The following is a 16919-nucleotide window of genomic DNA, read 5'->3' as shown; positions in this document are numbered from 1 at the left end:
AGCAGCCGGAATTTGTATCTGTATTTGTATTTGTTGAGGGGGGAAAAGTATTTGTATTTGTATTTGTATTCGAGTAAAATTCAAAATAGGCGTAAAAATCCTCTTTTTTTCCTAATTTTCGTTATAGTGTAAGTATTCTTTAATTATCCATTATAATAATTATGGATATGCAATATTGGTTGATGTTTTTCCATAAATCCAGCAATGAACATGTAACAAGGAATGTCATTGAAAAGAAAATAACAACAGCCATTACCTCATCCATGGTTAAACCAAAATATCATTGTGAACATTATGAACCCCACCACCACCCGTCCTTGTTGGAGACAGGGCCGTTGCATAGGGGAGAAAGGTGATGACAATTCTAGGGGCCCACAGCCCAGTAGGGCCCACAAAACCCTCTAGGAGACAGATTTTTTTGTGACTAAATTCCTCTTATACACAGTCAATCAAAAAAGTGGTGATGAAAAGTCAGGGGGTGGGGGCCCACATCAGTATTTTTTCAGGGGGCCCAGAATTCCTAGCAACGGCCCTGGTTGGAGGACGTTGAACAGACAGAATAAAAACCAATAATACTGTTGTTAAAACTGTTCTTTCTACTGCACAGAATTCCAAGAACTAAATTTTATCAACCCCTGACTGGAAGATCTGTAAATAATATGCTTCGCCTTCTGACCTGTCTAGCCTCTACCTGGTCTTTTTACTAAACTCAACCAACTCCTTTCTTCATTGCCTAAACCCAACCAAAGCACCAAGCAAAGATTTTTTTTCTCCCCCGGTCAGCTGTCAGCAGGCGCGGCGGCTCACACCCATGAAGTGAGCTTAAGCCGCGTTCAGCCGCGCTCGAGCGGAGCGGGGGAGAAAAAAAAAGTGTATTTCTATTACTGTGTGGAGATGTCCAACAATGGACTCAGGGAGAAAGCAAGTGGGACAGATCTGCCCAGTCCATGAGCAGCACGTTTCACAGACAAGACACAATGCAGAGTGTAAACAACGTCACGCTGTTCAGCACCTTGGACAGCTGCGGCAGAGGGGGGGGGGTCGGAACAGCTGTGTTTTGACCCCACACAGGAGTGTCACTCACTCACTCATCCGGGCATGCACTGTTCTTGTTCCCGAATACCAATATTTTTTAAAGTATTTGTTCGAAATAAGTATTCGTAAAAAACACGTTATTTGTGCCTTTCCGAATGTAAAGTAGTGAAAGGTCCACACGATACTTATGAATTAATAAACTTTACTACTGGCTCTGAACACAGTCACACATGAGCACAAGCACACAGAACACTCGTATCAGCCGGACAGGTAAGTGGAAGTAGCAACACGCTGAGCGGGAGTCTGAAGTAAACAAAGCGATTTACGGCAGCCTTTGCAACAGTTGTGACTACTGTCGTAACGTCCATTCAACTATAAGAGTCCTTATATGACACCGAATACCGTATTTGGGTTCGGCTCCACCCCTAATACCATGAATGGAAAGCAACCATAAGGTGCTTTCCATTTATATTGTTGTTATTTCTGGGTTACCTGTGGGAGCAATGACCGGGACATCACAGAGGCAGCAGCCCGTATCCTGAGGTACTCGGCCGGCCAACCTGCGTCGTCATCCCGGTCGATCGCTAATTAACTTACCCGTAGGTTTTTAGAGGTTTACTGCCAGCTGGTTCATTTGTTTTTAGGAGATAATCTAACAATTGTGGCAGTAGCATTAGTTTGTTTGAATGTAAAGTGAAGCTTCCTGTGTATTGCCTTTACACTGTATAACAACAGCAGAAAAACTCTGGTCATTACTTACAGTCACTACACACTTTACTTTCTACACACAGTTACACACATCGCACATTTTCTACTTTGCACTAAAATCAACGCTGCCAATTTGTTGTATATACTTTTGTACATCACTTTTTTATTTTATTTGCTATTGATGTTTTATTATGTATAGTTTGTTCTTTATATTGTTATTCTTTATATTCTTATACTATATGTTGTTACCGTCACTGTGTGTCTGTGTAATGCTGCTGCTGCACTGTAATTTCCCAGCTTTGGATCAATAAAGTCTATCTATCTATCTATCTATCTATCTATCTATCTATCTATCTATCTATCTATCTATCTATCTATCTATCTATCTATCTATCTATCTATCTATCTATCTATCTATCTATCTATCTATCTATCGGCAGTGGCTCAGGCGGTAGAGCGGGTCATCCAATGATCAGAGGTTCAGCGGTTTGAATCCCGCTCTGTCCCAGTAGCTGTCGTAGTGTCCTTGGGCAAGACACCTTACCCAACTTGCGTATGAATGATCATGGTGGTGGTCAGAGGGGCCGTTTGGCGCGATATGGCAGCCACGCTTCCGTCAGTCTGCCCCAGGGCAGCTGTGGCTACACACGTAGTTTACCACCACCGGTGTGAATGTGGTATGAATGAATAATGGTTTCTGTAAAGCGCTTTGGGTATCGTGAAAAGCGCTATATAAATGTAAACCATTATTATTATTTTATCTATCTATCTATCTATCTATCTATCTATCTATCTATCTATCTATCTATTGGACAGAAGAGCAGCGCTGCCTCAGGGCTCTGGAGCCTACGTACAGAAATCACTGCATTTCAATAAATAAATGTTTTACAATGAACCGACCAGTTTGCATTAAATTTTATTTTTTATTTTTCATTAAGTTATATACGGTACACAGCAACACTTCACTACTCTAAACCATCTTTGGTTAGGGTTGGAGGTCAGGGGAGCATTGCATTGTGGGATACAGTACGCAATGTAGACTGGTCAGATACTGGAGATATTTTCCGATTCAGTACGACATCCGAATTTTTCACATACTGCAGATTTAGTTTTTGTTTGCATTCTGTATACTAGAGGTGTGGACTCGAGTCATGAATTTGATGACTCAACAAGATGTAAAGAGACTTGCAACTCGACTTGGACTTTAACATCAATAACTCATTACTTAACTTGGATTTGAGCCTTTTGACTCGAAAATACTTTCTACTTTCCCAAAAAACCAAAGATTAAAATGTATATTATAATGGGCCGCTCTCTGTGTATGTGTGTTCATCTGTGTGTGTGAAACATTTGACTGTAGACAGTACTGTAAACATATACCATTAAATTCTTGATAAATACATTTTCAATCTTCTTGACAAAAACAAATTCTGAGTCATAGACGAAGTTTGGAAAATATCAGAATTTCATCTCAAAAACTGAATTTTTGAGAACATTTTGAATTCTGCTCTCATGGGAACAACTGCAGTCAATGTAAGAGTGACATTTTTAAACATCAGATTTTTTCTTATTAAGTAAATCACTTATCGTTAAAAACAAATCGCCAACATTTCCATGGTGTCAAACTGCAATTTATGTTTTATCAGATTTTGTCTTGATAATCGAATTTTTTGACATTTTGACAGCTGTTTGAAATCTGCCATAACAGCTGCTGTCACCATGGTCACTGGCTTAGTCCATTCAATTCAATTCAATTCAATTCAATTCAATTCAAAAAGCTTTATTGTCTATCACAAGGACAGAAAATTGTCATCAGTTTGGGCTCCGAACAGTTAGACATACAAACACCAACGTAACAACCCACATAAAAAAAATCTCACGTAAAAGCTATAAAATCCACATTGACGCTCACATAAAAACTGCAACAGCAGGTACATCTTGCCCTAAAAACAGGTACCTATTTCTTTTCATTTTAAATGCACACTGCTTTGGGGATAAAAGAGTTCTTGTAGGTCTTTTTTTTGGCCAGGGGTACTCTGAACCGGCTGCCTGACAGCAAAAGCTGAAAGGAGCGGTGGAGGGGATGTGAGGGGTCCGTGGTGATGAAGAGTGCTTTCCTCTGTACAGCGCGTCTGTAGAGATCTGGGAGTTGTAACTGAGGTGTACCGGTGATTTTCACAGCTTGTTTTATGATTCTGGAAAGTTTCTTCTTGTTTTTTTCAGTGAGGAAATTGTACCAAGATGCAATGTTGAAAGTGAGGACTGACTCAATGAGTGACCGGTACACTACTGTTAAAATGTCCTGTTTTACATTGAAACCTTTCAGCCTCCTCAAAAGAAACATGCGCTGTTGGGCCTTTTTGTAAACTCCATCTGCATGTTGGAGGAAGGACAGGTGGTGATCGATGTCAGTGCCCAAGTGTCTAAAAACATGTGTGAAGCCACACACCAGAGGCCTGTACCACGAAGTGAGCTCAACCTACCCAGGCTCTTGGGGTGGCGTTTAGCTCACTTGGTAGAGCTGCTGCCCCATGTTGAGGCTACAGTCCTCAATGCAGGCGTCCCCGGTTCGAATCCTGCATTGGGCAGCCCTATCCTGCATGTTATTCCCCCCCTCTACCACCCCATTTCCTGTCTTTCTCTATCGATTAAAAGCAATAAAAAGCCCAAAAAATATACTTTAAAAAAACGAGCTTATAACTTTGGACTTATTTTGTTTCAAAAGTGCTTGTTTCCCCCCTGTGTGACCCTTTGTGGACTACCTATAAATTGTTACTTCTACAGTGTACTACTATCACTCTCTAATGCTGCTGTTGATGCTTTCATCATAATTATTATTATTCATCATCATCATCTGTACATAAATCAACTTTTAATGGCACAAAAGACATAACCTGGACATTTTGGCCCTTGGCATAGCACACTTAGCATACTTTTCCCATCGGGGAAAACTAATTGGGAACCCTGCTTTAGATCCTGTCAAAAATAATTATTTTACCATTTTGATACTTCTACTACCATTTTATCAACCTTTGCCAAAACCAGTTTAACTGATTATCATGACTCACCACTGCCCTGGTTTCCCCAGAATGCCGTTAGTGTTCTCTCTATTTGTTGCACAGCTTTTGTATTTTTCTCACACTCCACCAATCCTGGTATGCTGTCATGGAAGATAACATCAACCTCAGATATGATGTTTGGGTAAATTACATGCCAGTTCTCCCCTTCAGTTGGATGATCAGATTTACGAGAATGATGCATCACCACCAGGATGACCGGTTTGTTTCCTGTTGATATCAGAGAGAAAAAAGGTAGAATTAGGTGAGGCTCAGTGCTTAAGGTGAAGACCATCAAGCCTTCAAGGGCTTTGTCCTAGTACAACTAGAGCTGTAAATCACAATTTTCGGTATACAACAGGATACAATATTATATTGATTCAGTGCGCAAAGGTTACTTTATTTATACCCTCAGGTAAATTTTGTTTGCAATGAATCACATTTATGGCATTTACAAAAAAAACGAAATTCGTCTTTGACAGGCTCGTATAAAAAACACTAAGAAACAAACAAACAAACATTAAAAACAACAATGTTGTGCAATCATGCTAAAAAGAGAAGGGGGGGGGGGGGGGCTGTTAAAAGCAGCAGAGTGTTCATTTTTTATTGTTCAGGATGGTTATTGCAGATGGGATGAAGGATTTTTGTAGATGTTTTTCCTGGCCAGTGGAACCTTATGGCGTTTGCCTGATGGCAGCAGCTGGAAGCGGTGGTGGAGGGGGTGAGAAGAGTCTTCTGTCTTCCTGATCACAGACAAGGGGGCAGTTGTCGGTCTGAGAAGTGAAGCTCACTTCCGCGTTCAAAAAACTGCAATCCCCCCGGCTGTCGCTGGGGGCTGGCTCCAGAAGGGAACAACTCCAATTGAGCCCCATGTTAAAATAGCCGATTTTACAGCTTAAAAAAAACATATTTACAGCCTGGTACATTTCATTTTTTTGGTCTTAATCGATAGTTTCTACCCCCGCACACACTCTGAGGGGGGTGAATTTTTTTAAAACTCTACCGTTTTACTATTATTAGGTTTAAAATTCTGGCCAATTAGGGCGCGGAAACGTTGAGTGACAGGTCCGGAGACCGCTGCTTCGAGGCCAGTGGGCGGGCTCTCGGCCGGCCAACGGCCGCACCGCTCCAAATATGGCAGTAGAATCCAACATGGCGCGGTTCAAACCCCCGTAGTAGCGGCACAAAACAGACTCCCCCAAACCAATGGGTGACGTCACGGTGCTACGTCCATTCTTTTTACAGTCTATGATCACAGACCGGCTGTACAGTTCTGAGAGGGGGGGGTTTGTGGTGCTCCAATGATTTTGCTGGCCTGGTTAACTGTGCGGGAAAGTTTGGTCTTGTGTTTGGATGAGAGGAGGCTGTACCAGGAAGAGATGTTGAAGGTGAGTAGGGATTCAATGACGGACTGGTAGACCAGAGTTAAAACATGTGTGCTGACGTTGAAAGTCCTTAATTTCCTCAGCAGGTAGAGGTGCTGTTGTGATTTTTTAAAAATGGTGTCTGCATGCTGAGAGAAGGAGAGGCAGTTGTCCAGGTCAGTTCCAAGGTATTTAAAAGACTCCACCTGCTCCACCAGCTGACCCTGGATGCTGAGTGGTTTAAAAAGAGCGGTTGCTGACTCCCTTCTGCCCCCACAGCACAGCTCTTTGGTCTTCTGGACATTTAGCTCAAGACAAAGCTGGTTAAAAGTCTGTGCCAGGTTTTCAACAGCCTGCTGATACCGGTTCAGAGCAGTGGTGTCGGTCAGGTGAGCCACCAGGGCCATGTCATCCGCATATTTAAAAAGGCTGATCCCCTCGCTGTTACAGGTGATGTTGTTTGTGTACACAGAGAAGAGAACGGGAGATAAAACACAACAATGGGGAACACCTGTGTTTAAAATCAGCTTCTTTGATTTAAAACCATTTAAAAGCGGCCGTCAGTGGCTCACGGCGGCCCAGCTCCAGCAGGTATTCCCGCGAATAGGCGAGCCTCTCTGGGCTGACTGCGAACGACGGTCGATGAAGTCCGTTTACATCCCTTGGACCGGTGATCAAAAGCCAGAGATAGGCCAGGGAAAAAACTGTTGCTATCAACATGATGCCCTCCAAAAGACGTACAAAAACAAGAAGTACCGAAAAGACACACTTTTCCCACACACACACATGGAGCCCGTCAGGAGTCGCTCACTCACGTAGCGCCCCCACCAAACAGCTCTCAAAGTTTCTTCCCCATGTTAATTTGACAGATGGCTGCTGGGATAAAAACAATTTTTGTACCTCTTTGCTGGCTGGTACCTTGAGCCTCCTGCCTGATGGGAGCAGCTGAAACTCACTTATAAATATGTTAAATGTTGGATAATGATTCTAGAGGACGTGGAAGTGCCATATCATGAGGTTTAAGCATTTGGAGGTGAGCCCTGCTAGATGTTTTGGACGACTCTGCAGGCTGTGTTTTACTGTCTTTTTTTTAAACATTGAACTCACGTTGACGTCAAAGTGTGCCTCCCTACATGGCCATGCTGAGGTATATGCTCCAGGCTGGCCCCGCCCCCTCCCCTGCTGCTCTGCTGTGACTGTTTTTGAAACCACAGACTACCGTACTGCCTACTTTATTTCCTGCTGTAGTGCTGTTTCATCACTTATTAAGTTTTAATATTTTTTCATGCAAGAAAGTAACTGTTTAGATTCCCAACGTGTGGTTAGTTTATCCAAACGACTGTTTAGATCAGGGGTACTCAAATACATTTGTCGAAGGGCCAGAATTTTTCTTAACAGACACCTTGGGGGCCGCACATTCAAATAGGCCTAGATTGAAATTAAATTCACCTTTTTCGTCTAATAATTTAAATATTTTTTATTTTACTTGTAAGCACATAATTTTTATTTATACACTTCATGGTGTTTTGTATGATATAAAATGAAAAATCTTGACATTATCATACCATCATTTACATATCATGCTGGAGCTTTACACTGCTGACTTGTATCCTCAGACATGCCCTGTGATTTTCAGCTTAAATATGAAAGGAGGCTGACCATCACAGGACATGTCTGACTCTGTTCTGAGGATACAAGTCATTGGTCCTGAAATGTGTTTCTCTTCTATAACACACATTCTACATCTCAGAGGCGACGTCTTTCCACACATAGGCTTCCTTCACCTGTCAAACGAGGCAGAGCTCAGTGGGAAACAGTAGGAGAGACACCGACCGAGGGCACCGGGACACAACAGCGGGGGGGAGCAGGTCGTGCAGCTGTGCACCGCGGACGTGCACGAAAAAACAATTGCGTCTCATCAAATGCGCGCGGCTACGGCTGTTGAGTTGTGCGCGTGCATGACGCGCGGCTACATTGAATGGGTTTGAGCGCGCGCAAAAGACGCTTCATCTGAACGGCCCCCCATGCATGATGCACACACAGTTGAACCAAGACGGCGGTGAAAATCACCCACGGTCTCTGCAGACAGGCAGGGAAAACCCTGCAGTCCAGCCCGCTCCCCGAACACTCGCGCATGGTGATTTGGGTTCGTCGGCGTTTCTGTATCCCAGTGCAGCGCCTCACAGGCACACAAACGCTCCGCGCGTGTTTCCATGTCCCAGCGCATTGACTTACAGGCGCACGGAGCCCGAGAAATACAGTATACAGTAATATGTAAACTAGTAGAACTCAGTCGCGGGCCTGATTGGAAGGTTCGGCGGGCCGGATGCGGCCCGTGGGCCGCCTATTGAGTACCGCTGGTTTAGATGTTTGCTCCGACATTTCAGAAGCTTCCTCCTTCAGCTGTTGTTAACATTTCCATGTTTCTCACATTCTCTGTTGTAAACTGTTTTCTTGTCTGTAACAACATCTCTGTCCCGTCTGTCCGTCCTGGGTGATGATCCCTCCTCTGTTGCTCACCCTGAGCTTCCTCCTCTGTTGCTCACCCTGAGCTTCCTCCTCTGTTGCTCACCCTGAGCTTTCTCCTGGTTTTCCCTGTTAAAAGGGTTTTCCATGGAGTTTTTCCTCAGTCGATGTGAGGGTCTAAGGACAGAGGATGTTGTTATGATGGGATGTAAAGCCCTTTGAGACAAACTCTTGGTAAAAACCGGCTATACAAATAAATGCACCTTGTGGACACTGCCACCACAAATGCATACATTCTACATTGTGACATTAGCGCAACCATGTGAAGCCCATGTCCCACAAGGACTTCCAAACCGAACTGGTGTCCCAGCTGTGTGGGGTGGACAGGACGGGCACGGCCACCAAGAGAAGAGTTGACCACATTCCAGTTACCATTTCTGTGGTCACAGATGCCTGAAAGCCACACAAGGCCGCAAGAGCTGTGTACGCTGCCACCAGGTGGACAAAAAAAGGGATCTCACTCCCTGCAAGTGCCAGTCCTGCGATGTGGCGCTGTGTCTCGTTGTGGACAGAAACTGCTCTGCGGAGTGGCACAGATAAAAATAACAACACAACACCAACCACAATCAAAAGAAAACAAAAAACTTTGCCCCATTGTAAATAGTTTGAAATATTTGTTTATAGTTTGATAATTTGATCTCAATTTGACCTCTTATGCTACATTTGCCCTATTTGAAACTCTGGGAACTCAAAGCACTGGTGTAGCTCTCTGTATAATTTTGCACATAGTTTGTTTTGAAGACTTGCAGGTGATATGGTAAAAAAAAAAAAAAAAAAAAACACACCTGTCAATATACATGCTTTTAATTCTAAATATTTGTAGTAGTAGTAGTAGTATTACTTTATTTCAATTATACATTTATATGTTCATATTTGCAATTTAAGTTTACTTTTTCAAGTTCCAAAACAGTTCATTGAGCATGTTTGTGTTTTTTATTGTAATAAATAGTATTTTTTCAATTCGGATTTGTTCTTTGCTATGATGTCACTGTGCAGTTGTAACAGTTTTTTAGTAACAGTGTTAGTGAACTGATTTCAGAAGGGGTACAACAAAGAGAAGTGAGAAGGGAGTGCCACTACATACTATATAAATCCAATATTATTGACACCTATAGAGAGTAGAATCTGAATCTGGAAGTTCAGCTTATCTGTTCTACTTGGTCTTCCCTTTTGTTTTGCATTTAGTCATTTAAGTCATTTATTTTGTTTTGGTTAGGTCCATGTTTTGCAACAAATCAATTTATATTGTCAGTTGTTTTTAATCGACCAAATAGTCACAGACGTTTAATAGAGCATCTTTATCTTATCAGGTTAATAATCGGTTAACAAGCGTTGATTATAAGGTCAGAAAAAAAACAAAATGTGCATCCCTAAAATTAGTTCATCGAAATGTGTTCACCTGGTTTTTAAAGGCACTATTAAGCCTTTGTGGAGCATTGAGCTTAATTGAAGCTTAATTGAAAGGCAGAGATGGCATCTAAACCTTTTTCTAGAGTAAGACATTTTCCAGAGGACCCACCCACTTTTTTTTGCTTCCTATGAATTAAATATTACTGCTATTTCAACATTTAGGGGGTTTTGCACATATTAAGTAAAATAGCGACTGGGGGCGAAGGGTCACTCACACATGCAATGATGTCAGTAAGCATGATGTTTTGTCTCCTCTACTACTCCCATGTATATTCAATATCGCTATAACAGGTCCAAATTACTATATCTTTGGCAAAAACTGAATTGTAACTCAAGAAACTATAATGGAATGTGGGTGACTGTCTTGAGGCTGCAACAAATTCATCAGCTATCTGGACAGGCCCACCCCATCTCCCATCCCCATAGATCACCATCCCCCCTGATTTTCTCTTACAACTTGTGTACTGGTTACATGTTCTAAGAAAATAAAAAGAGTGCACTATGACTTAACTGCACATACTGTATATCTGTATGGATGTACATTGCACACATGGATGTGTATGCTGTAAATATGTAACTGTATTACCACATGCTATAATAAAAAAACATTTGACAGAAGAAAAACATGAGAGCACATCTTTCCATTACCTTGAAATTTACTCATGGCTTGTTCCACATCAGAGCCAGGGCGAGAAGTGACTGGACAGAAGATGACGACAACATCACATTTCTGATAATTGGTCTCCTTCACAGTTATTTCTCCACACATCTTCATTTGCTGCAGGATGACTTCATCAGCACCACAGGTTTGACCATCAACAACTTTGTACACTTTCACTGCAGGTAAATCAAACACAGCAGAACATGCCAGAGTTAAATACCAACATATTACACACAGTTTGACTTTTACACAACTCAATGTACAGAATAGAAGTCTGTATTTCACCTTCGACAGGCGCCTTGTGGTTGAAGTCAATCTTCTTTGAGAAGGCCACGGGGCGTGCTGCCGGGAGTTCCATCTCTGTCAACATGTGAATAAAACCCACAAGCTTAAAGGGATATTCCAGCGTAAATGTAACCCATGCTCTAACACACAGTGAGACCTAGTTAACCTCCCCCCTCCAGGATCAAGTTTGCCAACTGCAAACTTCTCTAGTTGTAGGGACTTCAGCAAAGACTGCACGATAGCAATACACTGCTGTCTTTGTATCTATGAGTCAACCTCTGTCAAAAAAGCCACTCATAGCCACAAATAATGCTCAGAACAGCACCAAACTTCATCAACAGTAATACGAGGCATCAAACACCTGCTAGCTTTGCCAGGGAGGTATTCCATCAAGCTCACTTAGCTCAAAGTCTGGCTTAAATGGCAGAGTCTTGCTTATTTGAGTGAGAGTTCAGTTCCATCAATGTGGCTAAGATTAGCTCCACCTCGGTAACCATGGAAACATGGTTGTGGCTAAGCCTGATACTTCGAGCTAAGCTCAGACTTTCCATTCCATCAAAGTGGTTAACACGAATGCCAGCCTTGTGACTTATGCTGCCGGCCAATTCTGGTCTGGAGCAGGATTAAGGTGAAGATTAACTCCATTAATATTCACAAAATGTCCAAAAGACAGTTCTGCCGGGTCTTTTAGCCTACACACTCACCGTCATGTAATGATAAAATGATAAGATATAAAACAATGAAATTAATTTTTTTTTTAAAAGGTGTTAAAGGGATAGTTCACCCAAAATTCAAATTTCACTCATTATCTCCTCCCCCTCATGTGGACTAAGGGCTGGGAGAAGTTTCAGAGTCCTCCGTGGCTTCTCTGAGTTACAGAGTTACTACCTCCATAGTGCTCGTCTGTAATGTCCCTCTTGTATTGAAGCCATAATTGTTCTGCCAGCAGTGAACTGAGACACTGGGAGCTTCCTCTACAAACAAGCTTAAAATATAGACTTATTTAATTTTTTTCGGAACAATTTCTCATGTCGGGGCTTCAATACCAGAGGGACATTACAGACGAGCAGCATGGAGGTATTTGGATGTTTTTTGGTGTGTCTTTTTGGATGAAGAAAAGTGAGCTCCGTTAAATAAATACAAATACTGCCGCGCCGACCCCCCCGTAACTCCAAGAAGGCACGGAGGACTCACACATGAGGGTGAGTAGATAATGAGTGAAATAAAAAAAATTAAAAATAAAATAAAATAAAATAATGTAGCCTACACCAACAAAGATAAAATTAATTAAAGCTGCAAGCGGCGATGATCTGGCCCTCGCAACCCCATGCCACTGCGGACCTGAGGCATGCGGGGGCTGTGGCAAGAAGGAAGAAGGGAGAAAAAACCCGATGTTTCCGTCCTCCAACAGGGGGCGGTAACCAGATGTAGGCAGATCCTAGCCTTCATCCATGACATGGAGTGCTGGTTTGAAATTTTCTTGTCAATGAGTGTGCCACTACAATAAAACAATGTGACACAAAATACAAAAACAACATTATAGCTGCTGCGCAGCGATGGGTCGGGTCCGGGCTAATTTTGGCTAATTTAGGCAAATTCTGAGCAACAAACAGGAAGACAGGTCAATTGACCTTGTAATGTTCATTTTTGCACCAGTTGAGGATTGAACCCGTAACCTCTGGAATTAAAGACCATTGTCTATCGCACTGAGCTAATTGGCAAGTGGCAGTGCTACGGTGGCTTCACAAATTGAGTAAGCCATTCACTATCGTGCAGGCAGCGTTTCTGAGGTAAAATACTGATATATTTTGTCAAACATCATCTACCATGACTCTAAGATTTTGTACAAAGACTATCTGGTATATTGATGTAATATCCTTGTCACCTTTGCTGGGGATTGAACCCACATCATCTGGCACCAAGACCAGTGCTTAACTCACTGAGCTAATTGTCGGGACGTGCAATGAGGTGTGTGTCTTGTCAAATAGACTCAGGGAGTCAGAGACCAGGCAGCTGTTGTCAAAGCAGATTTCAAAAATTGTCAGAATGTCAGAATTTCTATTATCTAAACAAAAATCTGATAATACATGGGATCTGTCATGGGGTTGGGCATTTCTGTAAGGTTTGGTGAGTTTTCACCCATGGGAAGTATGATTTCCTTGGAAGTAGAAAGAAGAAGATGACACTGGACCTTTGTGCAAAATGTAGTGAGCTTTCGCCCATGGTCCGGTCCAAGCTATTTGTTTTGTTTTTTTAAATTAGAGGCTTGCTGTGATGTCACCATGAGGATTCTGGCATTTTGATGTGTCATTATCATCATCACTCTTGTTGGGTCTTGAACCCACATCCCCTCGCACCACCAACCAGCGCTTAACTGACTGAGCTAATTATCTGTAAGTGAGACATGGTGTGTGTCTTCTCAAATAGACTCAGGGAGTCAGTAGGTGCGTTTCCATTACCCCTTGAAATGCGCAAAACCTAAATATCGAAATTAAAAACTGGTAATGGAAACACCTACATTTCGAAAAAACTCTCAAATATCGCAAAAAAGTTTTTGCGCTCTCATGAGGTGGTTTTTGAGACGTATCGATACAAACGTGTATCGCAAAAGTGTAATGGAAACACTTTTTTCGCTTTTCTACACGTCACCGGCGTCACCGGAGTTGTGTGTGTCCACGCTGTGTTGGTTTATGTAACTTGAGGGGACAAATGAACCACATGTTTATTGTCATGCATTGCTGACGTGGGCATTGTTTCTCATTAAATTAGAAAAACCTTTCCTATCATTCCCCTTTTCCGTGCATGGTTGAAGGAGACTGGCTCGCATCCACACTCCCACTCCCTCCTGCGCCGACATGTCACCTTAAGTCACATAAACCAGTACGGGTGCACACACACACAACCATCAGCGCCTCATCACCGCTGGTGTTTAAAAAGCCGTTCTTTCTGCAGTCAGGTTAAAGCGCACATCCGCCGTGTTGGTAAACAAATAATCCCTCTACATCAACGGAGGCAACCGTGCTGAGCAGCTTGGGTTGGAGGTGGTGTGAGTGCGAGCCAGCGGGGGACAGGGGGGGGGGCATTAGAGCTTCAGCGCGGTACAACTGGCCCGTGTGAGTGCGCCCTTATTTGTGGCCGCTGCAGCGCCACACGGGCTTTGCCTTTCAGCAATCAAGCGCTGTTTTTGTCTTTGTTAAAAACAACTAGAAAAAGCATTTCCAAGAATGGAAATGGTGTGACTGCTGACAGCAACTGAACGCTGTTGCAGAATTAGCAAATAGTGCAAGCTGTGATCACCACACAAACGTTTGACCAAGGTCAGAATCGAACCCACATCCTCATGGTCATTAGACTTCCACTCTGCCTCTAGGCCACAGTGCACACACAGTTGCAGAGACTGTTGTCTGTTAATGATCTGCACACTGTCAACATCAAGAAAGCTTGAGAGTCAAGCTTGAATGACTTAGAATGAAAATGTCTGTGAATTTCAGGCTGAGCACTAACCATATGGCCACAGAGAACCTGAGTTACAATGAGCTTTATACTATGAGGAATCAAAGACTGTCCAATGACAGCTGAATAATTGGAATCAAAAGTCAAGCAATGAAGTGAAAAGACTGAGGCAGGAATCGAACCCATGACCATATGATCACTAAACCTTTACTCTGCCACTCGGCTACAGAGAGCACACTACTTTCAAAACTGTTGTCATTCATTGTAATGTGATGATGTGCTGCAAACTGGTATGAGTAATCAAGGAGATAACAAACACCTGTAACCAATTGAAGGCGGGGGAGGAGAGCAGAATTCAACATAACATAACAAGAGTTCTTCCCTTGGATTCGAACCAGTGACCTTAGGGTTGGCAAACATCCACCCTAACCCCTACACTACAGTGGAGTTGTGAAGAAGAGAGGTTGAGACTTTGATGAATGTGAGATTTTTTGTGAAAAAGTTAAATATTTGAAAAAGTATAAATAGTTAAAAAGAGAAAAGTAATGCCGATAAAGTTCAAAAAAAGCTGCACGTTTTGATATATGAATTGTTGAAATAGCACAAAGTATGAAGGACTAGAAGAAGACCGTAAAAAGGCGGAAGAAAATGGCCAAACAGAAGAACAATAGTGTGACTGCTTCAGCAGTCACACTAATAACAGCAACAGCTGTCGGCAGCTGAGATCGCTGTGCCGTCACCATAGAAACGCAAGACGCATTACGGCTCATTCGCAAAATACCTTTCAATGGAAACACCCGCAAATAGCAATTGCACTTTTTCGAAGTTTCAGAAATATCGCTTTTATTTTGCGAAAATCTGTAATGGAAACGCAGCTACTGTCTGGGCAGCTGTTGTAGAGGCAGATTTCAAAAATGGTCAAAATGTCAGAAATTCTGTTATCTAAACAAAAATCTGTTAATACATAAATTGCATCTTGACAGCATGGAAATGTTGGTGATTCTCTTGCTTCATAAGAGAAAATGTGATGTTTTAAAATGTCTGAGCAGAATTCAAAATGTTCTAGAAAATTCAGTTTTTGAGATCAAATTCTGATATTTGCCAAACTTCATCAACCATGACTCCAGAATATTCTCAATTTTTTTTCAGAAAGATAGAAAATGTATTTAGCAGGAATCGGATGGTATATGTTTACAGTCTGTTTACAGTCAAACGTTTTCATGCACTGTAGGCTCAATTTTTGATTAATCAAAAAAACAAGAAACAAGATTTGTGGAGGACGGTCTGGAGATGCTCTCTAGCAAGTTTGGTGACAATTGAGCAAAAGTTGTGGGAGGAGATACATTTTAAAAGTTTTACAGTTATTGAAAAAAACAGAGTGATGGACTTCATAATTTGTAATGAGTTTAAGTGGACAAAAGTTTCAGCAGTATCTGATCTACATTGTGGTGAAGTTTCAAAACTGTAGCATCTACCGTTGGTTTGGCAGGAATTATTAAAGTTTTAAAATTTAAACGCTTATTGTGCCTCCCCATGTCCTTTGAGTTGAGTGAATCTGGCATGGGGTCGGACATTTCTGTAAAGTTTGATGAGTTTTCGCCAATGGGAAGTAGGATTTCCTCGGAAGAAGAAGAAGAAAGAAGAAAGAATTCCTAGGAATACAATAGTGTCCCGGCAGACCGGCAGACCGGACCCTAATAACTGGGATCCCAGTTATGTTGTTTTTGTATATATGGATAGATAAAATCATTTAATCTATATAGCCCACATCTAATCATATTTTGAAGATGTTTTCCCGTTATTCACAACACTGCTTTTCAGAGACTTGGCCTATTAAAACATATTGCAGTGGGAAGATTTAACGCTAGACAACTTGTATTAAATCATAAAGCAACTCGGGCATTTCGGGTCCACGGGTTTTTAAGGGTTCGGCTCGGGTTCGGAACTCATATTTACAATAATAGCTCGGGGCCAGTCGGCTCCGGGTCCAATTTTCACGGGTCCATTTTGGCTCGGAGCTCATATTTACAATAAAAGCTCGGGGCCAGTCGGCTCCGGGTCCAATTTTCACGGGTCCATTTGGGTTCGGGTCCGTCAAATTGGACCCGTGAAGACCTCTATTGCAGCGTCCTATTTTACCAGGGTGGGGGAACACGAGCCCACTAACAAAGGTCCCGGGGTGCCGCCCTCTAACGCAGCAGTTCATTCTGCAACAAGTTCCACCCGGGCCTGGCGGACTCTTTGCTGTGTGTCAATCCCCCCTCTCACTCTCTCACCCTCTCTGTCTCTCTCCAGCTGTCCTTTCAAAATAAATGCGCAAAAACAAAAAAAAACTCTGACTCGGAGCTGGTATATAGTGGTGAGAAATTTAGTGGTGGAGGTGCCAGCGTGCCAATGATTACGCCGTGGCGTGCCAACCGT

The sequence above is a fragment of the Trachurus japonicus genome, chromosome 21 (assembly GCF_045865225.1).
Source record: "Trachurus japonicus isolate A0001 chromosome 21, Traja_1.0".
In the NCBI taxonomy this organism is placed as follows: Eukaryota; Metazoa; Chordata; class Actinopteri; order Carangiformes; family Carangidae; genus Trachurus; species Trachurus japonicus.
This window is presented reverse-complemented; position numbering follows the sequence as displayed.